This window comes from Lissotriton vulgaris, chromosome 2_1 (genome assembly GCF_964263255.1).
Source record: "Lissotriton vulgaris chromosome 2_1, aLisVul1.2, whole genome shotgun sequence".
NCBI lineage: Eukaryota > Metazoa > Chordata > Amphibia > Caudata > Salamandridae > Lissotriton > Lissotriton vulgaris.
The window spans coordinates 1,941,028,247-1,941,047,870 of record NC_141687.1 but is presented as its reverse complement, the minus strand read 5'-3'; positions in this window follow the sequence as shown (position 1 = coordinate 1,941,047,870).

Here is a 19,624-nt window from a genome sequence, read left to right as displayed (position 1 = left end):
TCCAGCCATTGTATACTTTTTTCTTTGCTATTTTTTAAACTCATTTAATGTACTAAGTGGTTCTGCTCTCTGAGGGCAGATAGGCAAGTGAAATTGCGTAATTACTGCAGCCCTGTATTGTCACATTGTTTCTTCATAGTTAGTACATTGTAGAAAGTACTACTTACTTTACAGTAACCTATCCATTTAGCAAACAACTTCATACATGCAGTAGTGCATGCACCTCCTTTATGTCCCTTAAAAGATTTATGGATAGCTTCATATCCAAATATTTGTTTATCTTCAATTTGTTGTTTGTCCATGCTGTGTTTTTTTTTCTCTCTCCACAAAACTTTCCCCACAAACCCCATTCCCATCCAAGTTTCAAACCCTAACCCTCTTCCCCCGGGCTGTGGTTTTCATTGAGGTGTGAGTAAATTATAACAATAATTCCACACACTTGTTGGGGAGGATAAGGTCAAAGCCACAGAAAACATCCTCCTCCTACACGTGGTGAATGATTACGCTGCTGTGCCCTTCACCTTCAGTACTATTTCTTGTAGTAGCCAAAGCCAAACTCCACACAACTAGTATACTTTGGAAACTTTAGCATTTGTTAGGCTAAATTATGGCACTGTTCTTGTGTACTATGCTATCTATCGTACTGTTGTAATGATCCGCTCAGGCCACTCAAGGTTTCATTTTCTTTTTTTTCATATGCTGCTACTGCCGCTGTGTACCACCACTACCACCACAACGATACCATTTCATCTGCCCAGGATTGCCAACCTTCATCGCCAGTTGCCATGCAGCCAGCACTGTGCCTAGCCCTAGGCCTATTCTCAAACACGAATCACAGGTAAGATTAGCGTTTGGGGGGGACGAAGAATAATGGAGTAGGAGGAGAGATGAGAGACTGACGGTAGTACTACTAAAGTAGTAGGACAATTGAATTCACTAACTCTGTGAGTAGCACTTACTTTTGTAAACATTTGGGTGATTACTTAGACAATTTGAATCAAGCAGCCAGTTAAGTTTCAGGAAAACAAACGAACAGTTAACCCCTCCCCACGCCTCCCCCGCAAAACAGTAAAAACGCATATGCAATGTTTAAGTTGAAAGTAAATAATTATTTAAATCCATAACAAAAATAAACTATCCCGCAAGACCCGACCCACCCCGCTCCCTAACCCCAAAGAATGTCCGTGAAAAAGTCCCCAAAGTCCAAGAAAAAACCCAACTCCCAATTCCCCCCCTCCAAAAGTCTTTCAAAAAGGGGCAAGGGACAGTTTCTCCTCCTCTACTGCCGCCGGCGGTGTCCTTTGGCCAGGTGGGCCCGTTGCTCCCTGCGGAGGTTCTTCTTGAGCAGGCTCTTCATTCTCTTCATCTCCTGCTCACGGTTGGACACCCTGAGGGTTAGGCGGTGGATGCGGGCCTTGCACCTGCTGTGGGGGGGCAGCTGATTTTTTGGCTGTTTGCGGTGGCGGGTGGCTGCGGTACCACGGCTCCGTACCGCTGGAGGCCTGTGCTGACTGGCTGACCCAGGGAGCGCAGAGGAGGATGCAGCTGTCGCGGTGGATGTTGTGGTGGACTGCGTGTCCTCCTCCTCCTGGGCCACCAGCCGCCGATATTCGGCGACAATCGCCTCCAGCTTCCTTTGCCGGGCTCGTCTAGCCAGCTCCTTCTGTGTCAGTTTGTAAGGAGCATCTATATGAAGAAAGAAAGACATACTGCAACCAATTCTCTTCAAGATTAACACAAAATAATTCAGCAGAAAGTTGTGTCACAGTAGAACTAGCAACTTTCAAGCACAGTACATAACATTTGTGGCATGTATCTATCTAACTTCCCACTTCGTCAGCCTCTGCTCTAACATTAGTGGGGGTTTCAGGAATCAGTTCTACGAGCACTATATGGACTCACTACATTAGAGTCGACTATGACAGTACATCAGTCTTATTCTTCTTCTACTCTCTTGTTTAGCGAAATTGGTATGTAAACTTAGGGAAGCCGGCATAATGCCAGCGCAGTTAACTTGCACCCGAGAAAAACAGACGCAAGACATGATGACACAAACTTCCGTTACTGTACCAGTCCAGTACATGCAGGTGGTGAAGCTCTTACTTTTCTATTGCGTGTGGCACTGAGAATACTCTGTTACAAGGGCTACTGCTTAATTAATTTAACTTTTACCCTACAGTGCCAATGACTACTAGAAAAGGAAAATGAAGAAGATAAGTAATATGATTATTTATCCCTTCACAGGATATTTGCTTACTTATGGGATGACTTTAGGTGCTTTGTTTTTTATTGAGTGAACACTGATAGGCCACACATGAATGACAGAGTTGTACTAACATTATTAACAGAGGTAGTGAGTAGCCCCTGTAAACGCCGGATATATGCTGTGCTTGCAATACAAACTACTGCTATTATTCATGGTAGTATTCGGAAAAATTACCACTTCTTTTCCTTGCCTTTGCTACACTGGAACGGACGTGCGGGTGCAGTGTTACATTCTCTTTAAAGTAACTCTTACTTCATCCAGTGACCGTCTACTCTGTCTGCATACACATATGAAATGAAATTAAATTAAATGAAAGCAGGATTTATAAAGCGCATGGCTGCCCGTGAGCGTCCCAGCGCTAGTGAGAGAGGTAGTGGAGAGGAAGTGGGGATTTATGGGAAGAGCCAAGTTTTCAGGAGCCTACGAATAGCGAGAAAGTTGGGTTTGGCGCGCAAAGTCAGGGGCAGCGAGTTCCACAGCTTGGGGGCGTTATAGGAAAAGAGGCGACCTCCTGTGCGGGCCTTTTTGATCCTAGGTATGTGAGCCAGATGTAGGTGTGCTGAACGTAGATTTCTGGGAGCTTCATGGGGTCTAATCAGATTTTTTAGGATATGGGGCCCCTTGCAGTGAAGGATTTTATGAGCTGTGCAGAGGGATTTGAAGTGTATTCGCTCCTGAATGGGCAGCCAGTGAAGCAGTCTGAGGCCCGGTTTTGGAGAGCTCCTGCTGTTAGTGCCTGTTAGAAGCCTGGCTGCGGAATTTTGTACAACTTGTAGTTTGGCAATGACTTTCTTTGGGGCACTAAGATACAAAGCATTGCCATAATCCAATCTGGATAATAGGAGGCTCTGGATAAAGAGCTTCCTGGAATCTTGGGGGAGCAGGGGAAGAATTTTACGGGTAGTCCGTAGGATGCCGTAGCACGCCCCTGCGGACTTCCTGGCTTGCGTGGTGAACGTCAGAAATTGGTCGAGCCACATGCCCAGGCTCTTGATGGATTGTTTTGGGGCCGGGGCCGGGCGGGCCCCATGCAAGGAGGCCACAGAGTCTTTGGAATGAAGTGAGATTGGTTGCCTAATACCAGTATCTCAGTTTTATCACTGTTGAGTTTAAGATGTGAGCAGTCCATCCAGTGTGAGATATCTTGGAGGCAAGAGTGAAGGTTATCAGGGGCACGGTTAAACTGGCTGATGGAAACAACAAGCTGGGTGTCGTCAGCGTACGTCACAAGTTTAACACCATGGGGAGTGACAATTTTTTCCTGGGGGGACATGTAAGCATTAAAAAGAGTGGGGTAGAGGGAAGAGCCCTCAGGGATTCCACAATGTACAGGGGTGGCACAGGATTTAGAGGTTCCCTCGAGAACTTGAAAGGAACGATTGTGGAGGAAAAATTTCAGCCAGGATAACACAGACCCAGAAATTCCCAGTTCCCTGAGCCGGTGAATCAGAGAGACGTGATTCACTGTGTCGAAGGCTGCGCTCAGATCCAGGAGGATCACTAACACTGATCCTCCTGAATCAAGGCTATTTCTCGCCTCCTCCACCACCGCGATCATAGCGGTTTCAGTACCCTGGCCCGGGTGAAAGCCCGTCTGGGATGGGTGTAGGAGTCCACTGGTTTCCAGGTAGGCTGAAAGCTGCTGGTTGACAAGTTTTTCAGCAGTTTTGCTGACTATGGGCAGTAATGAGATGGGGCGGTAATTACACAGTTCAGCAGGGTCGAGGTGGGATTTCTTTAGAAGGGGTTTTACTACAGCCCTTTTCCAACCAGGGGGCACGATACCTTGTAGTAAGGAGGTATTAATGAGTTTGGCCAACAGGGGCAGGATAGTAGGGGCAACTAATTTTAAAATGTTGGGTGGGGCTGGGTCAAGTGGAGATCCACTTTTGATGGAGAGAAAGATGGGGAGAAGAGTCTCCTATGTGGTGGAAGAGAAAGAGTTTAGGCAGGGACTGTTTTGTTACTGTGTGCTGGATGGGGGTTCTAGCGGAATTTCTCCTGTGGGGGGAGGAAGGGATTTTAGAATGTTTTGAATTTTCTTGTTGAAAAATTCAGCAAACTTGTTGCAGCGATCGCCGAGCGGGTCTACAGGGGGGGTCTGGAATTTTTAAAAGCTTGTTTACTATGCAGAAGATTTCCTTGGACAAGCTAGAGGAGGCTCTGATTTTTTCCTCAAAGAAAGCGGCTTGAGTTATTTTAAGGGCCTTTTTGTGGGTTAGGATTGATTGACTGTAATCTCTCTTTTTTGGGGGGGCAAATTCTTTCTTCCAGGCTCTTTCATTTTTTTGCAGTTTTTTTAGCAGATGGAGGTCGCTATTGAACCAAGGGGACTTGGACTTCCCACCTAGGGTGTGGACGGGTTTCTTGGGAAGGATTATATCAAGAGAGTCCTTTATCCAAGCGGAGAAGTTAGTGTCCGCTGCATGGGTAAGGGGGTCGTAGGGTGGGAGGGAGTGTTCCAGGAGTTGCCTCAAGTCTTCTGTGGCCAATTTCGACCAGCAGCGTTCAAGGGAATTGGGGGCCGATTTGGACCGGTAGGAGACCGGAATGTGCCAGCTAAAAGAGATTAGGGAATGGTCTGACCAAGGAAGGGGGACAGGGTTTTGCACCTTAAGATCGGAGATGTTCGAAAATAGGGGGTCGAGGAGGTGGCCCTTAATATGGGTAGGTTGGTAGTTAAGCAGAGGAAGTTGGTATGCTGCGAGGTCAAGTTCCAACTCAGACGCCGCTTTGTCGCCAGAGTTGTCAAAGTGAAGGTTTAGATCTCCTAGAATGGTAAAATTGGGAGAAGTGCTAGCCAGGGCGAGGGAGGCTCCTAAGAGGGAGCTGTAAAATTGCCCTGGGGGGCCGGGAGGGCGGTAGACAAGGATCCCTGACAGTGATTTCAGTGGGGAGATTTGAATGAGGAACAGAGCATTTTCACAGTCTGAAATAGGACTATCGGTGAGGCGGCAGGACAGGTGATCTTTATATATTATTGCTATTCCTCCTCCCTTCCCTTATAGTCTGTCCAGACGCTGAATCAGGTAGCCAGGGGGCAGGGCTCGCACGATGTCAGGGTTGGATTCAGGTGAGAGCCATGATTCCGTAAGAAACAGGACCTCAAGGTGGTAGTCTTGAAGAAGCATATATATTTCGAGGGCGTGTTTGGGCAAGGATCGGCAGTTAAGCAGGGCCATGTTGAACGGGACCAGTGGAGGGGGGCAGGGGTCATGTCCCACGAGTCGAAAGGTACAGTTGGGACAGTGAGTGAAAGAGTTCATCATAGTGATGGTATGAGTGCAGAGCGTGTGGGGAATCTGCCTGAGTTGCAAGAGGGAGTCCCTGGAGTAAAACGGAGGTTGAAGAGTCTTGGTGGGGATGGTGCTGGGCCCTGGGCCTGGTCTGGCGTGCCCGCTGAGCTCGTCTGCTGCGCGTACCGGTAGCGAGGTTCATTTTGTAGAGTGAGGCAAGTGTCACCCGCAACACTAGCCCGCCGACCTCCACTCCCCCAAAGATGGCGCCCGTAGAAGTGCGTCTGCGAGAGAGATCAGGCGTCAAAGTGAGCCCCAAATCGGCAGCCTGGAGGTGCTTGACCCTCGGGGAGAGCAAGTGCGATAAGTAAGGCTAAAAGGGATTTTTTATAAACATTACATAAAAACGTTTCTACACAGTTTTAAACACACAGTATTAAATCACTGTCCTCTAGTTCCCGGCTTCCGCCTCAGGAACTTCTAACTCAATCAGGGAGTGCTCGTGATGCCGGGTCTATATGTAGAGTCAGGAAAGTGTCACCCGCAACACTAGCCTGCCGACCTCCACTCCCTCAAAGATGGAGCCCGTAAAAGTGCGCCCACGAGAGAGATCACGCGTCCAAGTGAGCCCCAAATCGGCCACCTGGAGGTGCTTGACCCTCGGGAGAGCGAGTGCGATAAGTAGGGCTAAAAGGGATTTTTTTAAACGTTACATGAAAAGCGTTTCTACACAGTTTTAAACACACAGTATTAAATCACTGTCCTCTAGTTCCCGGCTTCCGCCTCGGGAACTTCTAACTCAATCAGCTATCTATGAGTCAGATAGTACCATGATCCAGGCATCCATCCATTCAAAGTAAATGTCAATCATTCTTCTTAATGTCACAACTGGACAAACCTTAGTTTTTCTCACGGAACAACAACATTTTCATTTTTTTTGGAAACCGCAAGCCATGCATCCGTGCTTGACTTGCATTTGAATATGAACCAAAGGATATATTGCGCACACATACAGTTTCTGTTTCACCCACTCAGGCAGTCCTCTTCCCTTTCTCCTTCCACTCATCCTTGCTTCATCCTTCAACCGGCCATGAATCATATTCCCATCCACCTCGGGCAGAATTCAAAAACACGTATCATTCTTTGCCAGTCATCATTACTTTTTAACTTGCTCGTCCTTCCACACTTACTTACAGCCTTCTTTCCCTTTTCGTTCATCCCATCCATCAAGTTCATCTCTGATCTGACTTGGCTTCTCGATAAAACTTTCACAGCTGAGTTGAAGTCAATTTAGAGGAGGCTACTACCTGGTTGATAAACTTAGTTCTAAATGTATAAGTCTTCTTAACAGTAAAGTATACTTGTACCGTACAACATACTTCCGAGGACCGGTTTCTGGCATTTCAGCCGTCTTCAGCCCGGCTTGCTTGAATCCAGTGGTGTGGAGAGCATGGGACTCACGTCTAAGCATACCCATCCCACTCGGGGTGACAAATGCATAAACCACAGTTGATGGAGAGAATGCGGAACAATGTCATACATTCACCCCAGTACAGAGATCTGGGCCTAAATCCATCGTTTTTTTTGCACTCCACACCATCCCAGTTCAGACATGGCCATATGCAAATAGCATACTCTGCAGTCTGCAATCTCAATAAGTAAGGAATATAATAGCTTACCACTGCCCGCCACTCCTGCGGCATCCCCCACAGCAGTTCCCGCTGGCTGTTGCACCGCCTCTGCCCCAGGAGTGCCCACCTCCGCGCTGGCCCCGGCACCGGTGGATGGCTGTGCCGATGTTCTGCCTAGAAAATACATTTCAGATTCTTAGATGCCATATACACCACTCCCTAGTATTTTGTCTAGGAATGAAATTTTTTTACTACGACTACACAAACAAATTTAATAATTTGTGACTCTCTAATCTAAACTTCTAATTGCCCTTTTTTCAGGGACGGGTGTTTTTTAGTTATGCCTAGCCGTAACATGTCTTGCTACACTTTTTGGCACAACTGATGAATGCTTGCTTTTTAACACGCACCATTTTTCTCATAACAGACAGAAGCGTCCCTTCTAAGAACAAGAGCATGATCAGATCATCATCACTTGGACGGAGTCAGCAACGATTCAGCACCACAAAGAAGACTTGAAGTTCCAACCTGGTGAGGGCTCGCCCACAATTAATGTGTGAAATCACTAAGCACTTTTAAATTTTCAATCCACCGTTTATGTTGTATGCTGAACTTGATTTTAATAAATGGTTTTACTTTTAATAAAGCTTTAAAACTTACATAGACTGTGGTTTTTGGTCATGAGTGAGTGAGCGAAAGGGTTTGCAATTTGCAAGCATGAGTCCGTGGCTCTGAGAGGACGGGACTCTGACTCCGTAGTCTTATATCCTGGGTTGTATAATCATTGGGGATCAATCATCAATGAATTCGAGAGCTAAATGACTGACACAGTAGCTAGTCAGTAAGGAGATTTGGGGTTTAAATTCTGTTATGACGGAGGTATGTGGAAAGTCTAACTGCGCCTATTATAATTGATAAACAATGCACTATTTTGTGTCCATAGTTCTGTTTGTGCAGAATAGTCCCTGCAACAGTAGTAGTATGGATTGTCCTCCTATCCAATCAAAAAGTAAACTACTATCTTATTCTTTCTTGGTGGCCATTGACATTTTATTGTTGGGAATTGTCAAAGCATAAAAATTTAGAAGACTTTCAAAGACATTATGGACAACCCAGAGGACTGCACTCAGTGCATAGAGCTATTGCTGAAAAGAATGGGAGTTTTGTTTAACACCTTTTGCCAACTGTGCAAGCTTAGTTAGCTACACAGACAAATAATAATCTAGTAGTACCACAGGGAGTCATAGTAGAGGCAGGATAAGAATTTAGAAACAGTCTACAAGAAGATCAAAGACGATTTAGAAAAAATCAAATAAGGAATGTTAGGAAAAAATAGGTGCTGTAAAAGATAGGGAAGTATAATTATTAAAATTAACAGGAAAACTTACTGGAGCCAGCAGAGGAGCCCTCGCCGGACCGAACCTGGCCTTCCTGATCTTGTCCCTTCTCCGCCGGCACCGCTACCTCCTCCTGTGTCCCCTTGCCCCTGGGGGGTGCTGATGTACAACATGAAAGAAAGACACAAACATGGATGATTGTTGTCAACCAAATCAAACATTTCAAAAAAACAATAACAAATTAATTCGGGGAAATATACAACAATTGCACTAAATTTATTGACCTATCTGATGTGGTCTACTAGGATATTAGTATTGTTGGATTCGCGGACCGTCTACTTGGAAAGTTATGTAACTCACTAACCAACTACAAAAAGGTTCGACTAGGACTGGCAGGCAGCACTCCGCAGCACGCAAAGTGACAGACACAGTCCATCGTGATTGCAGACCAGTGAGAAGTTGAACACTAAAAAGTTTCCTACTAAATAACCAGTCATAATATACTCAAACTATCAATCCACCACCACTATCTCTTCTTAGTGGCAGGAGTACAAAGGAAGGACTGCACTTGAGTCTCTAGGGGCAGATTTACAAGCCCCTTGCGGCTCTTTTGCTCCGTCGTTGCGAGACTTTTGTGACGCTGCAGCAGCGCAAAAGAGTTGCCATTGTGCGGGGTATATTAACAACGTGACACATCTGGGAGATGCAAAAACCACAGTTGATGGACAGAATGCAGAACAATGTCATACATTCACCCCAGTACAGAGATCTGGGCCTAAATCCATTGTTTTTTTGCACTCCACACCACCCCAGATCAGACATAGCCATATGCAAATCAGTCTGACCCTGTGCCTCATGAGAACAGTCCAGCCCTAACTGCCAAGCCATGCCTTCCCTGGACCGGAAACAAGCTTCCGAGGACCGGTTTCTGGCATTTCAGCCGTCTTCAGCCCGGCTTGCTTGAATCCAGTGGTGTGGAGAGCATGGGACTCACGTCTGAGCATACCCATCCCACTCGGGGTGACAAATGCAAAAACCATAGTTGATGGACAGAAGGCAGAACAATGTCATACATTCACCCCAGTACAGAGATCTGGGCCTAAATCCATCGTTTTTTTGCACTCCACCCCACCCCAGTTCAGACATGGCCATATGCAAATCAGTCTGATCCTGTGCCTCATGGGAACAGTCCAGCCCGAACTGCCAAGCCATGTCTTCCCTGGACCAGAAACAAGCTTCCGAGGACCGGTTTCTGGCATTTAAGCTGTCCTCAGCCCGGCTTGCTTGAATCCAGTGGTGTGGAGAGCATGGGACTCACGTCTGAGCATATCCATCCCACTCGGGGTGACAAATGCAAAAACCACAGTTGATGGACAGAATGCAGAACGATGTCATACATTTACCCCAGTACAGAGATCTGGGCCTAAATCCATCGTTTTTTTGCACTCCACCCCACCCCAGTTCAGACATGGCCATATGCAAATCAGTCTGACCCTGTGCCTCATGGGAACAGTCCAGCCCGAACTGCCAAGCCATACCTCCCCTGGACCGTAAACAAGCTTCCGAGGACCGGTTTCTGGCATTTCAGCCGTCTTCAGCCCGGCTTGCTTGAATCCAGTGGTGTGGAGAGCATGGGACTCACGTCTGAGCATACCCATCCCACTCGAGGTGACAAATGCAAAAACCACAGTTGATGGACAGAATGCAGAACAATGTCATGCATTCACCCCAGTACAGAGATCTGTACTGGGGTGAATGTATGACATGTGTGAATGTATGACATTGTTCTGCATTCTGTCCATCAATTGTTGTTTTTGCATTTGTCAACCAGAGTGGGATGGGTATGCTCAGACGTGAGTCACATGCTCTCCACACCACTGGAGTCAAGCTATCCTTGCTAAAGACGGCTGATAGCCAGAAACCGGTCCTAGGATGCTTGATTCTGGTCCAGGAAAGACATGGCTTGGCAGTTCGGGCTGGACTGTTCCCATGAGGCGGCACAGGGTCAAGGCTGATTTGCATATGGCCCTGTCTGAACTGGGGTGGTGTGGAGTGCAAAAAAAACAATGGATTTAGGCCCAGATCTCTGTACTGGGGTGAATGTATGACATTGTTCTGCGATGGTGCTAATGGTTTTGAATGTGTGAAATGTCTTGCTAACTATAACACCCCTGAAACCTATGTTTTTTTTCTGTGATATATATATATATACAGATATATATATATATATATATATATATATATATATATATATATATATATATATATATATATATATATAGATAGATATGAAAATATAACATTTACCATGCTAAATAAATAAAATAATTGTACTTACAGTTGCAAAGCTGAAGTTCTTCATCCACCTCCCAAAATTCCAATCCACAAAAAAAAATCAAGAATAAAAACTAAGAACCTCCACAAAACAAGACGCAATACAAAATGTCTATATTAAATTCCCAGAAGTAATCCATAGCTATTGGAACCCATAAAAACCAGAAAAACTCAAAGTAAGAACCGCACAAGCAAAACCAAAAAAGGAAAGGAAATTTAAAAATAATGTGAATCAAAATTAATAACCCTTTTTTTTAAAGTATTAAAAATAGCTACAAACATTGCACTCCAACTTTTTAATCTGAAAAAATAAATAACATATCTACCTACACAATATATAGATCCCAAATACAATATAAATATAAAATTACAACTCTACAAAGTATAACTCAAAACTATATGTACAATAACTTACTACTACCAAATTATAGTTAGGCCTACCGCGTTACACTAGATAACAACGTAACACAAACTACCACTAAACAATCATACAAAAGAAAATTATACCATAATCCACACTAGCTAGACCTACCTCTAAAGCCCTCAATAGAATTTTTTTTAAAAGGCAGCAACAGAGAACCATGACAGACACAAATGAAATCAACCTGGGCATGGGAAAAAATACCAACTAAATAAAAATTAAAAACATCCCACTAATAAAATTATTGTTAATAATTTTTTTACAAAAAAAATTCTAAAGCACATAAAACAACATTTTGATGGTAAAATTAAATATACACATTTTTACTGACATAAAAGATCAATTTTTCATATAGACAAAATTAATTCATAACTTAAAATGAATACTAACTGTATATTATAATAATACATTAATTAATGTTTATTGTTTTCTATTTTATTGATCATAAACACAAATATACATAAAACATAAAATTGAATAATGATATTAAAAACTGAACTAAGAAAATTTAAAACATACAGTTGTAACTTAAAATACATGTTAGAAATTAAATTATTATCAAAAACAGATAGACAACTTTCCCACAAAGAAATGTGAGAAAAGGATCATTTTTTCAGCTACATTTGAGGTTTGCAGGGGGTTCTGGGTAGGAAAACGTTGGGGGATCCACACCAGCCATACCTCCCTGGACTCTCCCAGGTGTCTAGTTTTCAGAAATGTGTGGGTTTGATAGGTTTCCCTAGATGGCCGCCGAGACCGTGGCCATAACCCAGGTGACCCCCCCTTGCAAATACCTGGTTGTTTTGTGATAGCCAAATTTGAGGTCTCCTCAATAACTTTAGGGCCCTTGCCTGTCGCAGGTACTTAGGCCACCCACATGAGTGAGGTACCATTTTTATCGGTAGACCTGGGGGAACGCTGGGTGGTAGGAAATTTGTGTCAGCCTGGTGATTTCACAACTTCACCACACAGAAATTTGATTGAAAAAGCCATTTTTTACAGCTAAATTTGAGGTTTGCAGGGGATTCTGGGTTGGAAAACGTTGGGGGTCCACACAAGCCATACCTCCCTGGACTCCCCCGGGTGTCTTGTTTTCAGAAATGTGTGGGTTTGGTAGGTTTCCCTAGATGGCCACCGAGACCGTGGCCATAACCCAGGAGACCCCCCCCTTGCAATACCTGGTCGTTTTGTGATAGCCAATTTTGATGTCTCCTCAATAACTTTTGGGCCCTTGCCTGTTGCGGGTACTTAGGCCACCCACATGAGTGAGGTACCATTTTTATCGGGAGACCTGGGGGAACGCTGGGTGGTAGGAAATTTATGTGAGCCTGGTGATTTCACAACTTCATCACACAGAAATTTGATTGAAAAAGTCATTTTTCACAGCTAAATTTGAGGTTTGCAGGGGATTCTGGGTTGGAAAACGTTGGGGGGGTCCACACAAGCCATACCTCCCTGGACTCCCCCGGGTGTCTTGTTTTCAGAAATGAGTGGGTTTGGTAGGTTTCCCTAGATCGCCGCCGAGACCGGGGTCAAAACCCAGGTGACCCCCACTTGCAAAACCTGGTCTTTTTGTGATAAGAAATGTAGATGTCTCCTCAATACCTTTGGGGCACCTTTCTGTCGGGAGTACTTAGACCACCCAAACAAGTGAGGTACCATTTTTATTGGGAGACCTGGGTGGTAGGAAATTTGTGTCAGCTCAGTGATCCAACCACTTTCCCACACATACATTGGAGAAAAACATCCTTTTTACAGCTAAATTTGAGGTTTGCAGGGGATTCTGGGTAAGAACAAATTGGAGGGTCCAAGCAAGCCATACCTCCCTGGACTTCCCTGGGTTTCTAGTTTTTAGAAATGTGTGGGTTTGGTAGGTTTCCCTAGATGGCCGCTGAGCCGGGGGCCAAAAACCCAGGTGACCTACCCCTTTCAAAACCACGTTGTTTTGTGATAGGCAATTTTGATGTCTCCTTAATACATTTTGGGTCCTCCCCAGTTGCGGGTACTTGGGACACCCACACGAGTGAGGCACCATTTTTATGTGAGACCTGGCGGAACGCTGTGTGGTAGGAAATCCCATAACTTTCCTATAAAGAAATTTGAGAAAAAAATTCATTTTTCTGCTAAATTCAAGGTTTGCAGGGGATTCTGGGAAGGAAAACATGGGGGGGGGGGTTAACCACGCAAGCCATACCTCCCTAAACTCCACCGGGTATCTAGTTTTCAGAAATGTGTGGGTTTGGTTGGTTTCCCTAGATGGCCGCCGAGCCCTGGGCCACACATACGAGTGAGGTCAGAGGTACCTTTTTATCGGGAGGCCTGGGGGAACGCTGCGTGGTAGGAAATTTGTCTCAGCCCAGTGATCCCACAACTTTCCAACACAGAAATGTGAGGAAAAGCTGCTTTTTGGGATACAATTTGAGGTTTGCAAGGGATTTTGGGTAACAGTCATCCATCCTGAACTTCCCTGGGTGTCTAGTTTGCAAAAATGTATAGGTTAGCTAGGTTTCCCTAGCTGCTGGCAGAGCTAGGGTTCAAAATTTACAGCTAGGCACTTTGCAAAAAAAGGGTCAGTTTCACTATAAAAATGTGGTGTGTCCACGTTGCATTTTGGGCCATTTCCTGTCGCGGACACTACGCCTACCCACACAAGTGAGGTACTGTTTTTATCAGGAGGCTTTGGGGAGTGCGGGGTAGGTGGAATTTTGTGGATCCATGCAGATTCCAGAACTTTCCATTACAGAAATGTGATGAAAATGTGATTTTACAAAGTTTGAGGTTTTGCATGGGATTCTGGGTAACAGAACATGGTGAGAGCCACTCAGGTCACCCCATCCTGGATTCCCCTGGGTGTCTAGTTTTCAAAAAATGCCTAGGTGCCAGCTGAGCTAGGGTCCAAGAACCACAGCTAGGTACACAGCAAAAAAAGGGTGAATTTTCCCTGGAAAAAAAGTATGTGCTCACGTTGCATTTTGGGCCCTGTCTTGTTGCAGGCCCTATGCCTACCCACACAAGTGAGGTACCATTTTTACCGTGAGACTTAGGGAAACTCAGAATAGTAGAACTAGTGTTTTTGCCAATTGATTTTCCATGCATTTACCCTTCCAAATGTAAGACAGTGTGTAAAAAATAATTCATTTCCAAAAATGCCCTCTAATTCACATGCTGGAATAGGTACCCACGTATATGGAATTGTGCAAATAAACACTGCTTCTAAACTCCATATTTTGTTACCATTTTGGAAAAACATAGTTTTCCTAGATACCTATTTTTCACTCTTTTTATTTTACCAAGTGAATTGCTGTATACCTGGTACTCAATTAAAAACCGTAGCAAGGTGCAGCTCGGTTATTGGCTCTGGGCACTTCAGATTCTTGGTGAACTTACAAGTCCTATATACCCCTGCAACCATAACGCTCCAGTGTAAGTAAGTATTTTATTTAGCATAGTTACTTTAAACCATAGCTACAAAGTATCTCATGTGTGTAAGAAAGAAGGGGTATCCCCGACTAGAGTTCCTAATTCGGGATAGGTCTAGTATTTGGAAGAAAGATAATTAGGAACTGGTTTTAAGTAGAGGGCAGAGACGGACAATTGACAGCAAGAACTATAGGAGAACAAGGTGTGTGATACAAAATTGTGGCTTTTATTTTATTCAAATGTTATTCTGATAAAAAACATCATCATTTTATTACAAGTAATTATCGTGTGCATACCTCCACTATACATGTGACTTTCAATCTACATATATATACACATATTGTTGCATCCTATACACATATTAAAGTAGTTCATTTAGACTTGAAAGTTGTGTGGAAGATTATTTCAGCACACTGTACATAAAAACATGGCTAAGTATGACATCTACGCGCGTTTCGGCTGAGGGCCTTCATCAGGGAGCCATGTGAGTATCCAAATGGACCTATACATATAGAAAGATATAAACAATAGTAGTGCTTGTCAATGTCCGTGAAATGTCCTGAATATTTACATGTTAAAATACAGAGAGATATATCATGTGATACATTTATACAGTGATGCAAAACATGACAATAATGTCTATGAAGATTCTTAAACCTGTCCTGTTATTTACAATTATATACAATTGGGTGCTCATTTATACTGTTGCATTTCTGGTCTCGTTATATTGCTGAACAGCAAGCTACAATGCGGGGGCAATGAGATGGGAGAGGACATTTGGGATGGTTATTTAAACGACATTCTGAGATCTAAATACTACCTACAGAAAGACACAAATGCACTAATAGTGTGCAGGTTGGAACGGGCGGATGGAGGTTTGGGAAAGTGCGAGTGATGACGGAGGATAAGATTGTGAACAACAGAGGAAAAAAGGGGGGAAAAAAAGGGGGAGGGTGAAAGGACAGATCAGTAGGGGACATGAGAAGAGTCATGGTTGTACCTGAGTGAATGGATGGTGCCGATTCTCACAGGAGGGAAAGGGTAGAGATCACGCCATCCTAATACGTTGTCACTGCTTATATTCCTTTCGTTTAAATAACCATCCCATATGTCCTCTCCCATCTCATTGCCCCTGCATTGTAGCTTGCTGTTCAGCAATATAACGAGACCAGAAATGTAACAGTATAAATGAGCACCCAATTGTATATAATTGTAAATAACAGGACAGGTTTAAGAATCTTCATAGACATTATTGTCATGTTTTGCATCACTGTATAAATGTATCACATGATATCTCTCTCTGTATTTTAACATGTAAATATTCAGGACATTTCACGGACATTGACAAGCACTACTATTGTTTATATCTTTCTATATGTATAGGTCCATTTGGATACTCACATGGCTCCCTGATGAAGGCCCTCAGCCAAAACGCGCGTAGATGTCATACTTAGCCATGTTTTTATGTACAGTGTGCTGAAATAATCTTCCACACAACTTTCAAGTCTAAATGAACTACTTTAATATGTGTATAGGATGCAACAATATGTGTATATATATGTAGATTGAAAGTCACATGTATAGTGGAGGTATGCACACGATAATTACTTGTAATAAAATGATGATGTTTTTTATCAGAATAACATTTGAATAAAATTAAAGCCACAATTTTGTATCACACACCTTGTTCTCCTATAGTTCTTGCTGTCAATTGTCCGTCTCTGCCCTCTACTTAAAACCAGTTCCTAATTATCTTTCTTCCAAATACAAAGTATCTCATGACATTTCATTTATAAGTTACAATTTTAAAAACGGGGCCGATTAGGATCGCGGTTTTCCCGCATCCTCCGGGCCGGCGGAAGGCACCGCCGGCCCGGAGGATGCGGGAAAACCGCTGCGGAGCCTCCAAAGATCCACCGCCAAATTAGGATGGCTGGTGGGTCTTGGATTCCGTCCGCTGCTTTCCCGCCGCGGTCGCCTTCCGACCGCGGCGGAAAAGAACTAACATGGCTGGCGGTGTCTATTAGACACCGCCAGCCATATTAGGATGTAGGGAAAGTAATGCTTTTCGGCGGCGGTTTTTCCGCCGTGGAAAAGCATACGGACATTCACTTTGGGGGCCCGTTGCGGGCCCCCTGGGTGAAGGTTGCATGGGGGGTGCACATGGGGGTACCTATGGTACCCCCCTGCATTTGCATGCACAATGCAGCAGGTACCGCGCGGTGCCTGCAGCTTTGTGCACGCAAATGCTGTGCGTGCATTTTTAACATTGCTGCGGGTGCAGCTTGAAGCTCCACCCGCCGCAATGTTAAAAATAGAGGATGTGACCGCCACCCTGGCGGTCACATCCTAATCTGCACAGAGGGAACGCCGCAGCCCATGCAGACGTTCCCTCATGCTCTGGGGTCACGGACGGACTCAAGTCCGTCCGCGATCCTAATCGGCCCCATAGTATGAAGCAATTTGCTAAAAATCTGTAAATTCTGTACAGAATATTTGTTTCGCAGCATCCAACTCCGTTCTTAATGATTATAATGTTGTTCTGTCCAAAGTTAGAGACCAGTGGCCGGCATCTTGATTTTGTGGCATTCTCTTCTCTGCTTGTCTCAAATATACCAGCCAGCAGTTCAGCTGCCTGTCCCCTGGTGCAAAGCATGCCAGCACAGCCAGCCTCCATGTGTGGATGCCTCTCTGGTTAAAAAGTGGCTTTAAGAGCTGTTTCCGTTCCTGTGTTAGTTCTTTGCACTTACAGAGAAGATGCAGCATATCCTCTTCCACTGTGCAGCACAGGCGACAGATGGATAACGCTCCAGTGGCCATCACGGTATATTGCTTGTAAAAATCCGTCAAGCTTAGAAGAAGGTACAGGTGAAAATGCAGACACCAATAGCAGTTTTTTTCAACTCATTTGCAATATGTTTTAATTTGAACTGTTACTTTCTATAGGAAAACCTTGAAGGATCTACACAAATGACCCCTTGCTGAATTCAGAATTGTGTCTACTATTCAGAAATGTATAGCTTTCTGGGATCCATTATTGTTTTTACATCAATTTATAGCAGTAACTGAAAGGAGGTTGAAAGCACAAAAAATAGAAAAAATAGGCTACGTCCCACTAAAATGCCCAAACTGTGTAGAAATGTTTTGTTTTCTAACAAAAGTCTGCCTGTTACTGAAAGCTGGGAAATGGTGATTTTATCACCACAAATGCTTTATTGATACCATTTGCATGGGAAAAAGCAGAAGCTCTCTTATTCAGCACTTGTTTCCAATTTTTCACCAACATTTCGCTGTATTTTGGCTAATTTCTAGGTCCCCTCCAGGGGGAATCCACAAACCCTGGGCACCTTTAGAATCCTCAGGATGTTGGAAGAAAAGGACGCAAATTTGATGTGGACAAAACATTACAGGGGCCTAAGCGCGAACTCGTCCAAATAGCCAAAAAAGGGCTCAGCATTGGGGGGAAAAAGCCAAGCAGTTAAGGGGTTAAAATATCTAAAATTAAAAATTTTAAATTAAAACATATTTACACAAACATACTTTAAAAATCTCTTGACCCTTTTCCGTGTAAATTTAACATCCCACTATGAAAACGTTTACTATAAATATATTTTCATTTAAACATATTGCAATAATTTTTTTAATTACATTAAAAAACTTTACAATACATTTTTAAAATAAACATGCATAACTTCAAACTATTTTCAAATGAAATACATACAAATGCATAACATAGATTTCTAAACAAACAACTAGTTAACAAAAAATGTAAAAAATAACAGTATATATAGTGACTATTTAATATATTTTACAATATTAAGCAAGACTAAAAATTACATCAAGATATTCTTGCAACATTGTGATATTCCGGCAACAATATTTTTCTATCACAATTTTTTCGATATTGTGTTCAAGCGTTTCGGAGGGTAAGAGTCCATTCGCTGACCTACTGTTAAGCTATAGGGCTACCAAAAGCTGTTAGAAGCCCCTTTTTCTAAGGAGCCCAGCTGACTAGTAGCAACTGGACAAGGCTTGGACCCAGCTGCTGGCTTCTGTTGGTATGTGTCTTGTTCTCCAAGTGCTATTCCTGCGGTCCTGGGACTCTTGGCTGGCTCAAAGTGTGCTCCTTCTAACATTTTGATAAAGCTGGGATTTAAAAGTTTTTACCCCAAAGACCTCTGGAGGACCTGGACAAATCTGCCAAGTCTCTAAGAGAGAGGTAAATTGCCAATGGGTCAAAGATTCAGGTTGCTCTCACTCTGAGCTTTTCCGCAACATCAAATCTGTTTCAGTGGGGCTTTATATAGACAGTATCTGGCTTTGTGGAGCTCCGTTTGACTACTTAATTCAGTCCTGCCTGATTAATCCAAGCTCCAAAAAAAAGTGACTTTGTGCAAACATAGGTGAAGCACCAATAAACATCCAGCCAGAAAAGGATCTTAATGGAGAGTGAATTATACATTTTTCCAGCTCAGAGCTTTCACACCAAAAGTCAACGGCTTCACCAGGACCTCGTTCAACAGCTATCCCACCTCAAGAAGCCCTTCTCAGCCACAGTCTGCAGCCCTGCCCCGCTGAAGGTTAGTGAGTTCTATCTTTGGAGACTAAGTGGCTGATTTAGTTCTCAATGTATTGGTTACTCCTACTAGGATATAATGGGATTTATGTTTGGTGAACTGGATATCCATTACTGTTGTGAAGGAGTAACCCATCTGCAGAGATGTGAATCAGGCCCTAAGTCAGAAGATAAAACTTCCGACTGGGTTGAACCTCTCTCGGGGGCCAAATTTACAGTGTGGTTTGTTTCAGAGGGCCGCACTGGTGGGGGCGGGGTCAGTGGGCGGGGCTAGATCAACAAAAAACCTATGACCATGAGGTTGATCACAGGTCTCTGCAGTGGATGCCTTCTTCGACTGCGCCACCACACCCGGCATAGACACATCTATCTCCCTCCCTCTCTCGCTCCCTCTTTCTCTCCA